The sequence below is a fragment of the Macrotis lagotis genome, chromosome 1 (assembly GCF_037893015.1).
Source record: "Macrotis lagotis isolate mMagLag1 chromosome 1, bilby.v1.9.chrom.fasta, whole genome shotgun sequence".
In the NCBI taxonomy this organism is placed as follows: domain Eukaryota; kingdom Metazoa; phylum Chordata; class Mammalia; order Peramelemorphia; family Peramelidae; genus Macrotis; species Macrotis lagotis.
Window position 1 is genome coordinate 171,572,807 of NC_133658.1, and position 15,219 is coordinate 171,588,025.

The window sequence follows — 15,219 nt, forward strand, 5'->3', positions numbered from 1 at the left end:
AGAAAAACCTGGAAAGATTAACAAGAACTGATGCAAAGTGAAGTGAGTAGAACTAGGAAAGCATTGTACACCAGTACCAGCAATACTGTATGTTGATAAACTATGACAGCTCTTCTCAGCAAAATAATGATCCAAGAAAATTCCAAAGGACTGCTGATGAAAAAGGCTATCCACCTCCAGAGAAAGAACTGATGGAGTCTGAATGCAGATCAAAGCATATTAGTTTCACTTTCTCTTTTTTTATGTTTTTAAAATTTTTTGGTCTGTGTCATCTTTTACAACATGACTAATATGGAAATATTTTGTATAATTACACATGTATAATCTATATCAACTGCTGTCTCAGCAAGAGAGAAGGAAAAAAGATGAGAGAGAATTTGGAACTCAAAATTTTTAAAAAATGAATGTTAAAAATTGTCTTTATATGTAATTGGGGAAATAAAATGTTATTTACAAATGGTACAGATAGACTTTCTCATCACAGAGTTGTCACAGGACTTCAATTTATAAAAAACAGTATCTATGAAACAATAAAGTGAATGTAATAAAATGATGTATATTTGTAAATACAAGGTAACTTTAGCATAATTTTAGGATGGTATTGATGAGGAAACTGAATCTTCAAGACTATATATGCTCAGATAGTTTAGTTCAACCACAAGTGAACATGAAATTCTTTTAAAACAATATTCCTTACAAGTGGTCATCCAGGTTTTACTTGAAGATGTCCAGGGAAAGAGACCCCTCACCTTTAGGGGCCCATTCTCCTTTTGTTGTTTAGTGGTTTCAGTCATGTCCAACTCTTCATTAACCCCATTTGGGGTTTTCTTGGCAAAGACACTAGAGTGATTTTCCATTTCCTTCTCTAGCTTATTCGACAGATGAGGAAACTGAGGGTTTAAGTGACTTGCTTAGGGTCACACAGCTAGCAAGTGGGTCACACAGCTAGCAAGTGTGAGGCCAGATTTGAATTTAAGAAGCTGAACCTTTTTGACTCCAGGGCTGGTACCCTAACTAGTTTGCTACCTGTCAGCCCTCATGACAGCCTTTTTTAGACACTTGGAAGACAGCTATCATGTCCCCCCAAGTCTTTCCTTCACATAGTTAAACATTCCAACTTTTTTCAACTGCTCCTCATATGCTCTTCATGCAGGTTTCCCTCCTTTGGATCGTCCTTGGAATGATCATAAGCTGGTTCTAATAATTCTCAGAAAATTGTGATCTCCACCATACTGTATTATCACCCAAATAGATTTTCTGTGTTGGAACTGCGTGATAAGCAATGTTATTTTTCCCTACTTTGAACTGAACAAATGGACACAGTTACCTATTTGGAAAGACAATAGTACCTGTATTTATATAGGATTGCTAGTGTCTTCTAGGAACTTTATTTGCATTGTTTCTTTTGAACTTCTGCATCTTCTCAAGAACTAGGTACTACAGATACTATTTCCATTTTAAAGACTAGCAAAGTCAGACTTTGAGGTAAAATGTCCAAAGTCACATAGCTAGTAAATGACAGATGTGGGATCTGACCACTAGTCTTCCTAACTTCAAGACTTCTTTTATTCACTGGGTTGCAACTTCCACAACCCTAGCAGCAGTTTTGTGGATTGAGATGTCTCTTTGCTTTGAATATGGGATATGTCAGAATTAATGGTTATTGTTTGTACTGACCTTAGATATTCTCTAGAACTGACTGAGAAATCTGATGCATGCTACCTCTGGGGAAAGGAGGCAGGGCTGAGAAAACTGTGATGGAAAGATGAGAGGAAATGTTTGACTCTAATTTGAGAGGTTATGTGAAAACTCAGGATTTATGAACTATTAGTCTCAAACATCATGGAAGTTAACCCTGGGCAAACTGTGAAATAGTCTATACTAAACTAATACATTAGAACTTTTTTCTCCCTCCTCACCTTCTTTAGTTATTCATATTCTCATCTTTGTTCCTCATCCCTCAAGAAAAGGTCTACATTCATTCACACTATCTTGTAAATGACTGACAAGGGTTAACAGGCACTAAGTTCATTTTCAGGGACTAAAACCTCAAAAAGGGATATTTGTGATTAGTAAGATACTCTGTTTCTACCTAAAGCTTTCCAAGTAGATGAATGGTACTGCCAGTATCAAGGAATTCAATATAGTTAATAGTCAATGCTGCCTCTCTTTTCTCCTGTCTTTCTAATTCTTTCCTAGTTTTTCTGGTGATGAGATACTAGGAGGGTATTAGGACCAGAAGCTATTCTCGTACTTGTCATCTCATCTCACTCATTATTTCAAAGCTAGTGAGCTGAAGGAGTATGTGCTGCTGACTGTCAATTGACAAGAGACATATTATTATTTTTTTGAGAGCTATCCCTCCTCCCAGTATAAGATTCATACTATCTTGTAGGTATTAGGGCATTAGGACCCAGATATAAACCTTTCAAGTCTCCTATTGGTGAATCAGGTCTTCTTGGTCTTGAGAAAATTGAATCAAAGTTTATGATATATAATTCAAAATTATATGTAGTTAGTACTCTATATATGTAAAATTCAAAATTACATGTAGTTAGTACTATATATACATATATATAGCTTTATATATATAGTAAAACTGAGGTGAGAGGTCATTCATTGAAGAATGACTGAAGAAATAATAGTATATAAATATAATGGAATATTATTAAGCTGTAAACAATGAGGAATGGGATAGTTTCAGAGAAACCCAAGAAAATTTGTATAAATTGATGTAGAGTGAAGTGGATAGAACTAACACTATTTATTAAAACCCCCCCAACAATATTGCAAAGATAAACAACTTTGAAAGACTTATGAACTCTTATTAGTGCAATGACCAAGCACAATTCCTGAGAACCAGTGAGGAAGCATGCTCCTGGGGTCAAGTGGCTTGCCCGAGGCCACACAGCTAGGTAATTGTTAAGTGTCTGAGGCCGGATTTGAACTCAGGTTCTTCTGACTCCAGGACCGGTGCTCTATCCACTGCTCCACCTAGCCGCCCTATCCTCATTTCTTAATAGAGAGGAGATAGACTCAAGATGTAGAATGAAGCAAACATTTTGGGTGTGTGGAAATTTGCTTTTTTTCACTATTCACATTTGTTAGAAGAGTTTTGGGTTGGGGTGGCTAGGTGGCACAGTGGATAGAGCACCGGCCCTGGAGTCTAGGAGTACCTGAGTTCAAATCCGGCCTCAGACACTTAACAATTACCTAGCTGTGTGGCCTCGGGCAAGCCACTTGACCCCATTTGCCTTGCAAAAAACCTTAAAAAAAAAGAGTTTCTTTTTTATTTTTGAGTTTTTGGAGGGGAGAAAAGAGTGAAAAAAAATAAATGTTTGTTAATCAAAAATAAAATAAGCTTAAAATTAGAGTTTTAGTTCCTTGAGGTCAGGAACTAAATTTGCATTTTTTTGGTATCCTTATCACTTAGTACATACCATCTGACACAAAATTGGTACTTAATGTATGATTTTTTCTTGTTGCTATTTTAAAAAAAATAAAATTTATGTTGTGCTGGAGGATCTGTTGGCATGGCTGATTTACTGAGACCAATTTCTGATTTTTGTGACAGAATAGATCATAACAACTTGAAACTTGGTGAAATCAAACCAACTAAAACAAGACCCAAATGATATTCTGGGTTCTTGTGGGAGGCATGGATGATAGTAGAATTCTGTACCCTTTAGATGTAGTATAAGCATACTTCAAATTCAGCTTTGACTGTGAGCAAGACTTTCATATCACAGTCTGTCACATTATGTGGGAGATTTAAGGGAAGAACCCTGAGCATGAAGGAGGGCTGTGAGACTTGGCTTGTGAGAGGGGTAGACCCCTGCGGCTCTGGATAACCTTAGGGGTTATCTATTCCAATTCTATCATTTTACAGATGAGACTGCTCTACCTTGCCCGAAGTTATTGTACAGGTGACATGCGGCAGATTTGCAATTACCAAGCAGTCACTGGAAAACATACTCAAGGGGATAGAGAAAAATAAATAGGACACTGCTATCTCTGTCTAGATTGTAAAGTCCATTCTCAGGATTATCTAGAATGCTAGAAAATGATGGTTTTGGACTTGTTAATGCCTAAGTTACTTTCCAGCTCCAACTTTGTGATTCCATAAACAGAACCAAGGCCATCAATGGGGAAGGTATTTATTTGAGCAGCAGGCCTTCTTTGGCCCCCCAATTACATAGTTCTTGACTGGACCTGCTTTTAGGCTTAGGGTAACTTAGAGTAAGTCTAGAACTTGTGCAAAGGAGTCTCTTTGTACACAGCACATAGAACATGAATAACTAATTATAAAATAGTTTGGGTTTTAGAGGATTTTATTCTTTTCTTTTGGAGTTCAAAATTTTAAGACTCATTTTCACACCGGGGAATACACTTGTTCTTTTCTTTTCAGGGTAAAAAGCATGAGAATTGGCATGTAAGTACACTTTTAATAAAAAAAAATGACAACACAAAAGAGTTGGAAGGGCCTTCAGGATCATCTTGTCAGTCACTCATTTTAGTGAAAATAGAGGCCCAGGGAAATTAAATGAGTAGTATAGAGATGCCATTCGGATTCATTTCCTCTAACTGGAGACTTCCTCCTGGACTGACATAGAGCTATTAGAAACTACTCTTTGGGTCTGGCCATTAAACTCATTCCAAATCCATCTAAGTGTCATATTGTCCAGTGAATAATATCTCTGATATTTTTCAAGGTGAAGAGCATAGCATTAGAGACTTTACCCAATGCACTGCTAGAATCTAAGAAAGGAATTCTGAACTAACAGCTGAATAATTTTGTCAAATGGAAAAAAAAGGTTAGGTCTTGTATGACCCATTCTTGATTAAACCATGCTGGCTCTTTGTTATCACCACTCCTTTTCTAGGTGGTGTCAGACTGTCCTCTTAAGCATATAGTCTAGAACTTTACCACGAAGTGACGTTCAAGTTCACCTGCCTAGAATTCAAAGACTCCTCTATCCTACTTCCCCCTCTCCCCTACCTTTTTTTGGGAAATTTGGGACATTTGCACATCTCTGGTCCTATCTCATCTCCCCATTGTCCATGACCTTTCAAAGATTAATGATAGTGGTTCAACCCTCATGTTCACCATTTCTTTTGGGACTTTGGGCTATACTGAACCAGGAGGCTTGAACTTATTAAGGGCTTACAAGAACTTTATTATCTTCTTTTTACTAATGATAGTGAACATTTACATAGCATTTTTTTTTTTAGATTTTTCAAGGCAGTGGGGTTAAGTGGCTTGCCCAAGGCCACACGGCTAATTATTAAGTGTCTGAGGTCAGATTTGAACCCAGGTACTCCTGACTCCAAGGCTGGTGCTCTATCCACTGTGCCACCTAGCCACCCCATTTACATAGCATTTTAAGGTTTACAAAATGATTTACACACATTATTGCCCTTGCTTCTCACAACTTTTATCATCATATTAGTATACAACTATTACATTATATAAGCTATTATTATCTCCAGTTTACAAATAGAGAAACTGAGGCAGACAGAGGTTAAGGGACTTGCCCAGGATCACACAGCTAGTAAGTGCTCAAGTTGGAATTTGGACTCAAGTCTTCCTGACTCCAGATTCAGTAATCTTTCAACTACTTGAAACTCGTCTATGTTTAGTGCCCCACAGGTGGTGAGGAAATGAATCCAGATCCCTCTCCCTTCAGATTTGGTCCCCCCCACCCTTCTGTGCCACTTAAGGCAGATCAGGACCACTCCTGGCTGACTACAGAAATCTGTGAGATTCTTCAGCCTACCAGGCTGCAGGGTTTTCCTCATCCTTTCCCATTGTGAGGCTTTCTCCTGAGCCATGTCAGCAAATCTGCCTGGCTGGATAATGGAATCACCATGGTAACGCTTATCCCTTCAGAACCGTGAGGTCCTGCTCATTTCAGTTGTTATCTGAGCTCATCACATCCAGCTCTCCCCAGGCTGAATAGTCATGAGCTTTAATCAGTCCTCAGCTGATCAACACACCCCATCCACCTGTTTCCTCTCCACACATCAAATCAGCCTCTTCAAGATGAAAAACAAAAAAAGAAAGAATTTCTATTTATACATGTACATACAAACATAGCCCCAAGAAGGCTCCACTGTGGGTTTCTGAGAAGGTATCCTTAGGATTCTGAGGTGAAACCAGATAGTTGGAGGGCAGAGGGGGAAACTAGTTAAACAGGTGGCAATTGTGTCTTTCTACAAAATTACTGTGAGATGTGGCAATCAGAATCGAAAGGCTCAAAATAGCTCAGGGGGAAGTTAGATAAGCAAGGCGTCTCTCTGCAGCCAGGACTGGGAACTTTCCACTGGCTCCGCATCCAGCTGTTCTCCTTAAAACGTGGCTCCTCCAAACTCATTTTCAGCCAGGAGTCTTCAAACTGGAGTCTCTGGATTCCGCATCTCGGGAAGTGTGTTGGCAGAGGCTTCCTCCCGAGATCTGCAAGTTTTAGCGATGGCTTGATGCCCCTGCCCGAAAGAGTGGCACAGTAGGATAACGTGATAGAGCAGGAAGACCCCAGTTCAAATCCTGACTCGGATTATTTCCCCAACTGCGTTCCACCTAACAAATTATTTAAGGACTTTTAATCTCTGTTTATCTGTGAAATGGGGAATAATACCTGACCTCACAAAATTGTTGGGCAACTAGGTGGTACTGTGTATGCAGAGCACTGGTTCTGGAGTCAGGAGGATCCGAGTTCTAATGCTGCCCAACTGTGTGACCCTGGACAAGTCATTTAACTCTGTTTATCTCAGTTTTCTCATCTATTAAATGAGCTGGAGAAGAAAGGGCAAACCACTCTAGTATCTCTGCCAAGAAAACCCACATGAAGAGAAAATGATTGAATAACACCGCAAGGTTGTTGGGGCAAATCAAATGAGACAATAAATGTATAATGATTGTATATTTTGGTCTCATTCTGGAATAAATCTATTACATTTTCCTTAAGGGCTGTAGTATACCTGAGTGGTTTGTGGGTTTCTCTTTCCTTTGCCAATTGACTCAAACTGTGTTCCCTCTAATTTGTTAGGGTACTGGTGACTGGCACTCCCAGTTCCGTTAACCATGTAACACTGGATTAGATTTTACTTCAAAGATTGTTGCTGTTATTTGTCCTTCATTCTTGAAGATCATGACATCAAGGATGTGATACCATGACATGTACATGAATTAGATTTAAGTAAAAAAGGCCGGGCAACACCAGCAGCCTCACTTTCTCCTCCAGAGCCTGCCAGGTCCAGTGGCCAGATATGGGTCAGGACAACTGGAGGTAGCCCTCTACTTCAAAGATAAAACAAGAACAGACTTGTAGATATTTCCCTCAATCCCTCTTGGGGCATAATTTCTTCTACATCTCCTTGATCTAGGGCTGGAGGAATTGACTTGTGGTCAAAAATGAGCTCTTTTCCTGAATGGCATCGATCCCATGAAACTCATGTCCACTTGCAGGATAAGTACCAGAAGGACTTCAGTCTAGGTTACAGCTGGGCTGGGATACGAAAGGTCATTCTCCAAGACCTTTCCTTGTTCCTCATGGCATTCATATTGTGCTTTCAGACAATCTAACACTGGAACAACAGGGCAACAAAGAGCCCTTTAGACCTTTCTTTCTTTTAAAAAATATTTTATTTATTTTCCATCTATATGCAAAGATAGTTTTCAGCAATCATTTTTTGGTAAGATTTTGAGTTTCACATTTCTTTCCTCCCTCCTTCCCCTTTTCCTCTCCCCCCAACAGAAAGTAATCTAATATAGGTTATACATGTATAACTATGTTAAGCATATATCTATATTAATCATGTTATGAAAGAAGAATCAAATCGTAAAAGGGAAAAATATATGACAAGAAAAAATATAATTCATAAAACAAATTTAAAAAATTGGAAATAGTAAACTTTGGCCTACATTCTGACTTCATAGTTTCTTCTTTACATAATATTTTCCATCGAAAGTCCATCTGAATTGTCTTATTAGATTATTTTACTTCTGAGATGAGCAAGTACATTAGAGCTGATCGTCACACAATGTTGCTGTTAGTGTATACTGATTCTGCTCACTTCATTCAGCAGCAGTTTGTACATGTCTTTTCAGGCTTTTCTGACTTCTTGTAGAACGAGTGTTCCATCACAATAATATACCACAATTTGTTTAACCATTCCCTAATTGATGAGCATCCCCTCAATATCCAATTCCTTGCCTCTATAAAAAGCACCACTATAGCTATTTTTGTACATGTGGGTTTTTTTTTTACTTTTTTTTGTGATCTCTTTGGGATACCTCTAGACCTTTCTAAGTCAAAAGGTCAAGGTCTCCATTCCTTTTCCAAGTCACTGAGCTTTCCCAACAGCATTGAGGCAAAAAGGAGGTCAAATTCATTAGATGCTTTGAATCTTTCCACAGTTACTCAAAAAGACTTCTTTTCACTATGCAGTTAGCTGAATGGAGTGGGTTACAGATGTCTAGGCATACTCCACGACCTGCATTTTCAAAGTACTTCCACTACATTAAATCACAATTGTTCCAGATGCAGCTCCCTAGATCTTCTGTGTGGGTGCCATCTGAGGCTCTCTAGGTATGTTTCAGACCCCAATTATATATGGAAGGTGCTTTGCAAAATTAAAAATATCATATCATTGTTTCTTACTCTTTAATTTGTCAGTTGAAAAGGTATTTTGATAATTCAGCATAATTGCTTTCCTTTCTTATTTTATGCACTTAGAAACTTATTCTAAGGCATATTTATGTTTCACCAGAATGACAAAGGAGTCCATGATTAAAAAAATTAAGAAGCATGGGTACATAGTAAATGTTATATAAATAATTATATCAATCAATCAATAAATGATTAATAATAAAACAGTGGCTGACACATGATAGATGTTATTTAAATTGATAAAACTGATAAAACAATAATGACAGTAATATATACTCAGCCTTCCACTCCTCAATATTACATACCTCCTCTTGCCATCATTGCAAGATGCCCCTACACTGAAGATCTGAGCACCAATGTGAGATTATCTCCCAACTGGGAAATAGGTCAAAATATCAGACTTATTTATATTATGAGTTTCCAAGGAATGGAGAGGATCAGTGAGAGACATATGATCTTGTGGATAGAGTTCTAGATTTGAGCTACTGGGCTTGATCTCAGAAGGATACTGACTGGAAATTTGCATCCCATACTAAACTCCCAGGCCATTTCTACATCATGTTATCTATATTCCAGCCTTTGTCTTTACCCTCCTTCATCAGGAACTTTGGATTCTGCCTCTGGGTCCTAGGCTTTAATGAATGAGCTTTCCCTTTATTTCACTCAGATCTAGGCCTCCAGGTCACTTCCAAGTGGTCTATTTTGCAGCAATGAGTATATCACACTTTCTTCTTAATCCCCTGATAGCTGCCTTCCCCCCATTAGAAGATGAGCTCCTTGAGGGTAGGCACTGTTTGCTCAATTATATTTGTATCCCTAGTTCTTAACATAGTACCTGGCCCATAGTAAATATTTTAAAAATAATTTTTATTTCTAGTTCTGTAATTAAGCGCAATTAGGTGCTACAATGGATAGAGTGTTGGGTCTGGATTTAGGAAGACCTGAGGTCAAACCCAATCTCAGCAATTTACCTTGGGTGACCCTGGGCAAGTCATTTAACCTTGTTTGTCCGAGTTTCTTTATCTTTAAATGAACTGGAGAGGAAATGCAAACCACTTCAGTATTTTTCCAAAGGAAACCTCACATGAAGTCCCAAAGAGTCAGAAACAATCGAAACAACTCAAACAAAAATTTTCCTATTTTGTGACCATTGGCAAGTTGCTTCACCTCTCCAGGTCTTGATTTTTTCATCTGTACAATTAAAATAATCCTACTTGCAATACCTAACTTTTAAGGTCAATTAATTTTTTGTGTTATTGTTGTTATTACTCTGGACCATTTAAAGAGCTCTTGATGAAGAATTTCCTCTGCTCAGCACCTATTCAGCTCAAAGTCTTAAAGAGTTGTCTAGGGTAACACTGAGAAATTAACTGACTTGACAGGGGTCACATAGCTAGGGTATGAGCCAGAAGCAAGACTTGAACCTAGATCTTCCTGGGTCTGAGACCTGTATTCCATTAATGACATCTCAGTTGCTTCTCTTAGAGAGTTTTTGGGAAACTTAAATGAGATGTGAATCATAGTTCCCAAAGGACACTGGATGCAAGTGTACCTGAGTCCAGCCCTGGGGGCCCAACCCCAGAGGGATGAGTTTCTGTTTTTGCCTTGTGATGCCCCCATACGAATTTTTCTAGGAAAACCTATAAAATATAGTATGGGGTGGATTTTGTTTAGATCTTTCTAAATGCAAGTAAGAGGGACCCTTCTTATAAAGGTACTCAATATACTATGTGGATATCTGGTACAAGACAGGTTTTCACGGGTCTTACAGGATCAGCATTCACTTGCACTAGCAATTCTCATTACCCCAATGATAACTTCCACTTCTCTCCTCATGGTTCTAAGAGACCCCAAGGTGCTGTGGGAGTGAAGTGATTTACTAGTATTATATTTCCCAAGCCCCCACCAGTGTTCTCTCATTGAATATCAGTTGATATCAATTAGCCGGGCAGATAATTTAATTAATAGGTATTAACTAGGGAGGCATACCAACTAATATATCAGTTAATTATTTGGTATAAAATATCCCCTCTGAACTGGGACGATATTCTCTAATATTGGTAGAGCCCAAAAGAAAATGACTTCAATTTCAGACATGCATCCTGAAAGTCTTTTTTATTGGAAGTCCTTTCTTTCTCATCCATGGGTCCTTCATGAAGTTCCCCATAGGTGTTTTTGTCTAGTTTGTCTTTGGTTCCCAGTGCAGATATTTCTGGTTCTATTGACATGGTTAGAAAATCAATGAGGAGTTCAAATTTTCTAATCTTTAGAAATTCATAAGGTTAACATCTGGACAAAGAGAAGAGAGTAAGGGGGAGAGTCTTCTCATCCCCCCACACTCCAAATGATTTCCTCCTTGCCACTTGGATGTTTGGACTATGAACTGACCACTATTTTATCCATGATCCACAAGTTGGGAATGAATCTTTTTTTTAGCTAATCCCAATATATTTCCTGTATAGCATCACTTCATTTCATTCATTGACTGTTTAGTCATTCAGACTGATTAAAGCTTTTTTTGCATCTGATTCAATATCTTTTCATTGATCTCAATTAATAAAGGTATTAATGTGTACTACATATTAAAAATAACATTAATTAATTGGGGTGGGGTGATTGATCAAGTTAATCAACCCCACCCTTACCTATGCCCTCTACACACACAAAAAAAATGAATATAATACAAAGGACTCACTGAAGCCCATGAACACATAAAAGATACATATCTACTACTTTCCCCCATCTTCCAGGAACTATGGGAGAGAGGGAAAAGATAAATCTAAAACCTGGAACTAATAAGGGAGAGATAAGACAGAGGCATATAAACAGAGAAGAAGGGAGCAAATAAAATTTATGATAAATAAAATTTATGAAAGCTCCTTAGTAAGAGACTTGTGTGGATAGGATTACTCAAGAAAGATTTCCCAGAGTAAGTGGAAACTGAAAAATGAATAGGATTTGTGGGGGAAACACTGGTAGGCCTTGGATAGGTGAAAGGGGAAGGGGAATGACTTTCCTGGATGACAAGACTATATGTGTAAGAGAAGGGCAGTACACACATCCCCAGATAGACAAAACCCAATTCATAGCTTTTCCTCTTCTCCTTTATTCCTTACTCTTCAGTTACCTGGCTCAGAGACCAGAGGATTTAGCTTTACATCTCCTCCCTGGATCATCTAGTTCCTAGTCTCCAAACTTGGATAGAGCTGACTAAAAGAATAGGAAGCAGAGATAAGAAACAAGGAAAATCAGTTGGAGGCCTGGGGACAAAATTGGGTTTGTGACTGAGCTGGTAGGACACAAATCTTTTTTTACTCTTATATAAAGGACTGAGATCAACCAAACCTCCTCAAATGAGATAATAATTGTACAACACTTATTATCGTGCAATGGTAATTATTATTATTTTTTTAGGTGTTTTTTTTTTTTTTTGCAAGGTAAATGGGATTAAGTGGCTTGCCCAAGGCCACACAGCTAGGTAATTATTAAGTGTCTGAGAGTGGATTTGAACTCAGGTCCTCCTGACTCCAAGGCTGGTGCTTTATCCACTACACCACCTAGCCGCCCCAATGATAATTATTATTGCCTTTAGGGTCAAAACCTTTTAAAGCCCTTCATAACCTAGCCCCCTCTTATAACTGTTCAGTCTTCTTACACCTTACTCTCTGATACTTATTCAGTACTCTTCCATCCAATGACTCTAGCCTCCTGGTTGTTCCATGAACAAGTCAATTGATCTCCCAGCCCCAGGCATTTTCTCTGCCTATCCTCCGTGTTCTGCAATGCTCTCCCTCCTTCACTGCCCTTCCTGTAAGGCTCAGCTAAAATCCCACCTTTTATAGGAAGCATTCCCCAACCCCTCTTAGTTCCAGTGCTTTCCCTTTTAAAATTATTTCCTATTTATTCTCAATATAGCTTGCTTTGCATGTATATTTGTTTGCATGTCATCTCCTCCATTAGACTGTAAGCTCCTAGAGGGCAGGAATCATCTTTTATCTTTGTATCTCATTCTAGGACATTGTAGATGCTTAATAATAATTATAATTTATATATATATATAAAACAATAATGCTTAATAATTTAAAATTATTAATTAATAAATGATTACTGAATCATCATCAAAATCATCATCATCATCCTACCACTCCAGTTAATTGCACCTTAGATTTTTTCCCCCTCTCTTCTTATAGCTCTTCATCAAACCTCCTTCGTCATCAGAGTCATCCCTTAAGACTATGTCAGCCTTATTCCTGCCAAGGATTTTCTCATATTCCAAGAAGAGCCAATTTGTTTACCTAAACGAGAGATGAGAGGAAAGATATGAACAGTTTCATAAAACTTCGGAGGCATGAGAAAAGAGAATGCTTGCTTCTAGGTTTTCAAATATCAATAAATCAACAGACATTTATTGAGCTAAATGTGTGTTACCAAGTTTAAGGTGCCATGTCCAACTTTTTCATAAAAGGGGGATCTTACTGTAGAGAGAGAACTTCTTGAAGTACTCCCTGAATGTCACAGGACCCTGTCATCTATATCCAGGATCTCTAGTTGCTGGCTAGAAAAACAGTACTTTTAAATTTTAGAGAGAATGAATATGTATTCCACCCACAGTCATTTGTCTGAGGTACCACAAGGTCTGACTTTGCTCTCCCCACTCCAGTAGGACTCCCACTGTCTCCAATGAGAGCCTAAGCCTCAGAACCACAGGTCTTCTAAAAGACCAGCAGAGAAATAATGTCCCAATTGTGGTTGTGTTTGCTAGTTGGAAGATGGGACCCTGGCAAATATGAAGGCTTGGAGAAATATCAAATAGTCTGAACTACGCACCATATTTCCTCTCTGAACCTTAGTGTGGTTTCTGCTTTTAAAAAGTCCTAAGCTTGCATTTTTAACCACCCCTACACTCCCCACACAAAGCTCTTTTGGAAATGCATTTATATATTATGAAGAGATAGAAGATTATAAGGCACCTACACAATTTCTCTTTTATGTCACTTCTCGACTCTTGTACATAAAAAAGGTCTGCTGCTAAATAAGGTCCAGTGGTCCCCTGTGCTGAGGACCATGATCTTTTCAAGGACAAAACTTCTTTTCTCAGTCTGCCAGTTAAAAAGGATGGAATTCATGGCCAATGGTGGACTTTTGGTGTCTACCAATCCAGGCAAGGAATTATTCTTTCCTGACCCTGTGGAATTCCTTTATATTTCTGATTGCTGAAAAGGAAGCCAATGTTAGAGGCAAGGCCACGTAGAAATAGGTAGTATGAGGCTCAGAGTCAGAAAATCTGAGTTTTGAACTGAATCTCCTATAGATCTCAAAATTGACATATCCATTGACCCTCCGCTGAAACCTTCATCTCTTCCAAATAGACTTAGAACTTACCATAAAAGGCACTACTCACCTTCTAGTCACTCAGGTAAATAACTTTGATCAACCTTTTACCTTCTTTCTCAGTCACCTCACATATCCATCATTGCAAAACCTTATCATTTCGACATCCTCAATATTCTCTCATCTGTCTCCTCTCTGGCCACAGTGATATTACCCTTATTATCTTCTACTGCAATATACTCTTAACTACTCTCTCTGCCTTTTGACTTTCCTTATTCCAATACATACTTCACACAGTTTCTGAAGTGATTTTTCTTAAGATTAGATCTGACCATAGTACCCCATTATACAATAAAGCAAAGATTTTTCCTTTTCCTTCGGTGGCTTACATTCTAACTGGGGAGATGAAAGGGAGTGGTGGTCATGGAGAGGCCACTTTGGTTCCAAAAACTTATAGGTATAATGAATGGGGCTATAGGGTAAGTAGAATTATAATGGGGCAAATTAACATGCTCTATCTCAAAACAAAATAAAGTTAATATGCTTTTGGTTCATAGATCCAGAACCTGAAGTGGAGGGAAGAAGATCTGAAAAGTTTCCCATAATCAAGGTAGGAGGTGAATAAAAAAAAGAAATGAAGCATGGTTTGGGTTTTTCCTCCAATAGTTACCAATTTGGAGAGGGTACTTCAGCACAGAAATTTCATTAGGACAGGAAGTTAGCTTGAGAGGAGGAAGAAAGAAGATGAGAAGAAGGAAGAGAAGGTTAAAAAATCAGTAGTAAATGCACTCCCTTCATTCTTTTGCTTCTTGGAATATCTATTTTTCTTTTTAAGACTTAGTTTGGGGTGGCTAGGTTACTCAGTGGATAGAGCACTGGCCCTGGAATCAGTAGTACCTGACTTCAAATCCTGCCTCAGACACTTAATAATTACCTAGCTGTGTGGCCTTGGGCAAGCCACTTAACCCCATTTGCCTTGCAAAAAACCTAAAATAAAAAAAGACTCAGTTTGTATGTGGTATGTTCTTATTTTCTTTGGTGAAGTTTTCTATAGTTTGTATAATCTATTCTTCAAATCACTAGTTCTTTAGAATTGTGTTATTTAGTTTCCAATCATCTTTTATGTATTCCTAAAAGACACTTTGAGTATAATTTTTATTTCACTATGATAAGTAAATCTAGTATTTCTGCTTTTCTATATTTTATTTTATTTTAAAAT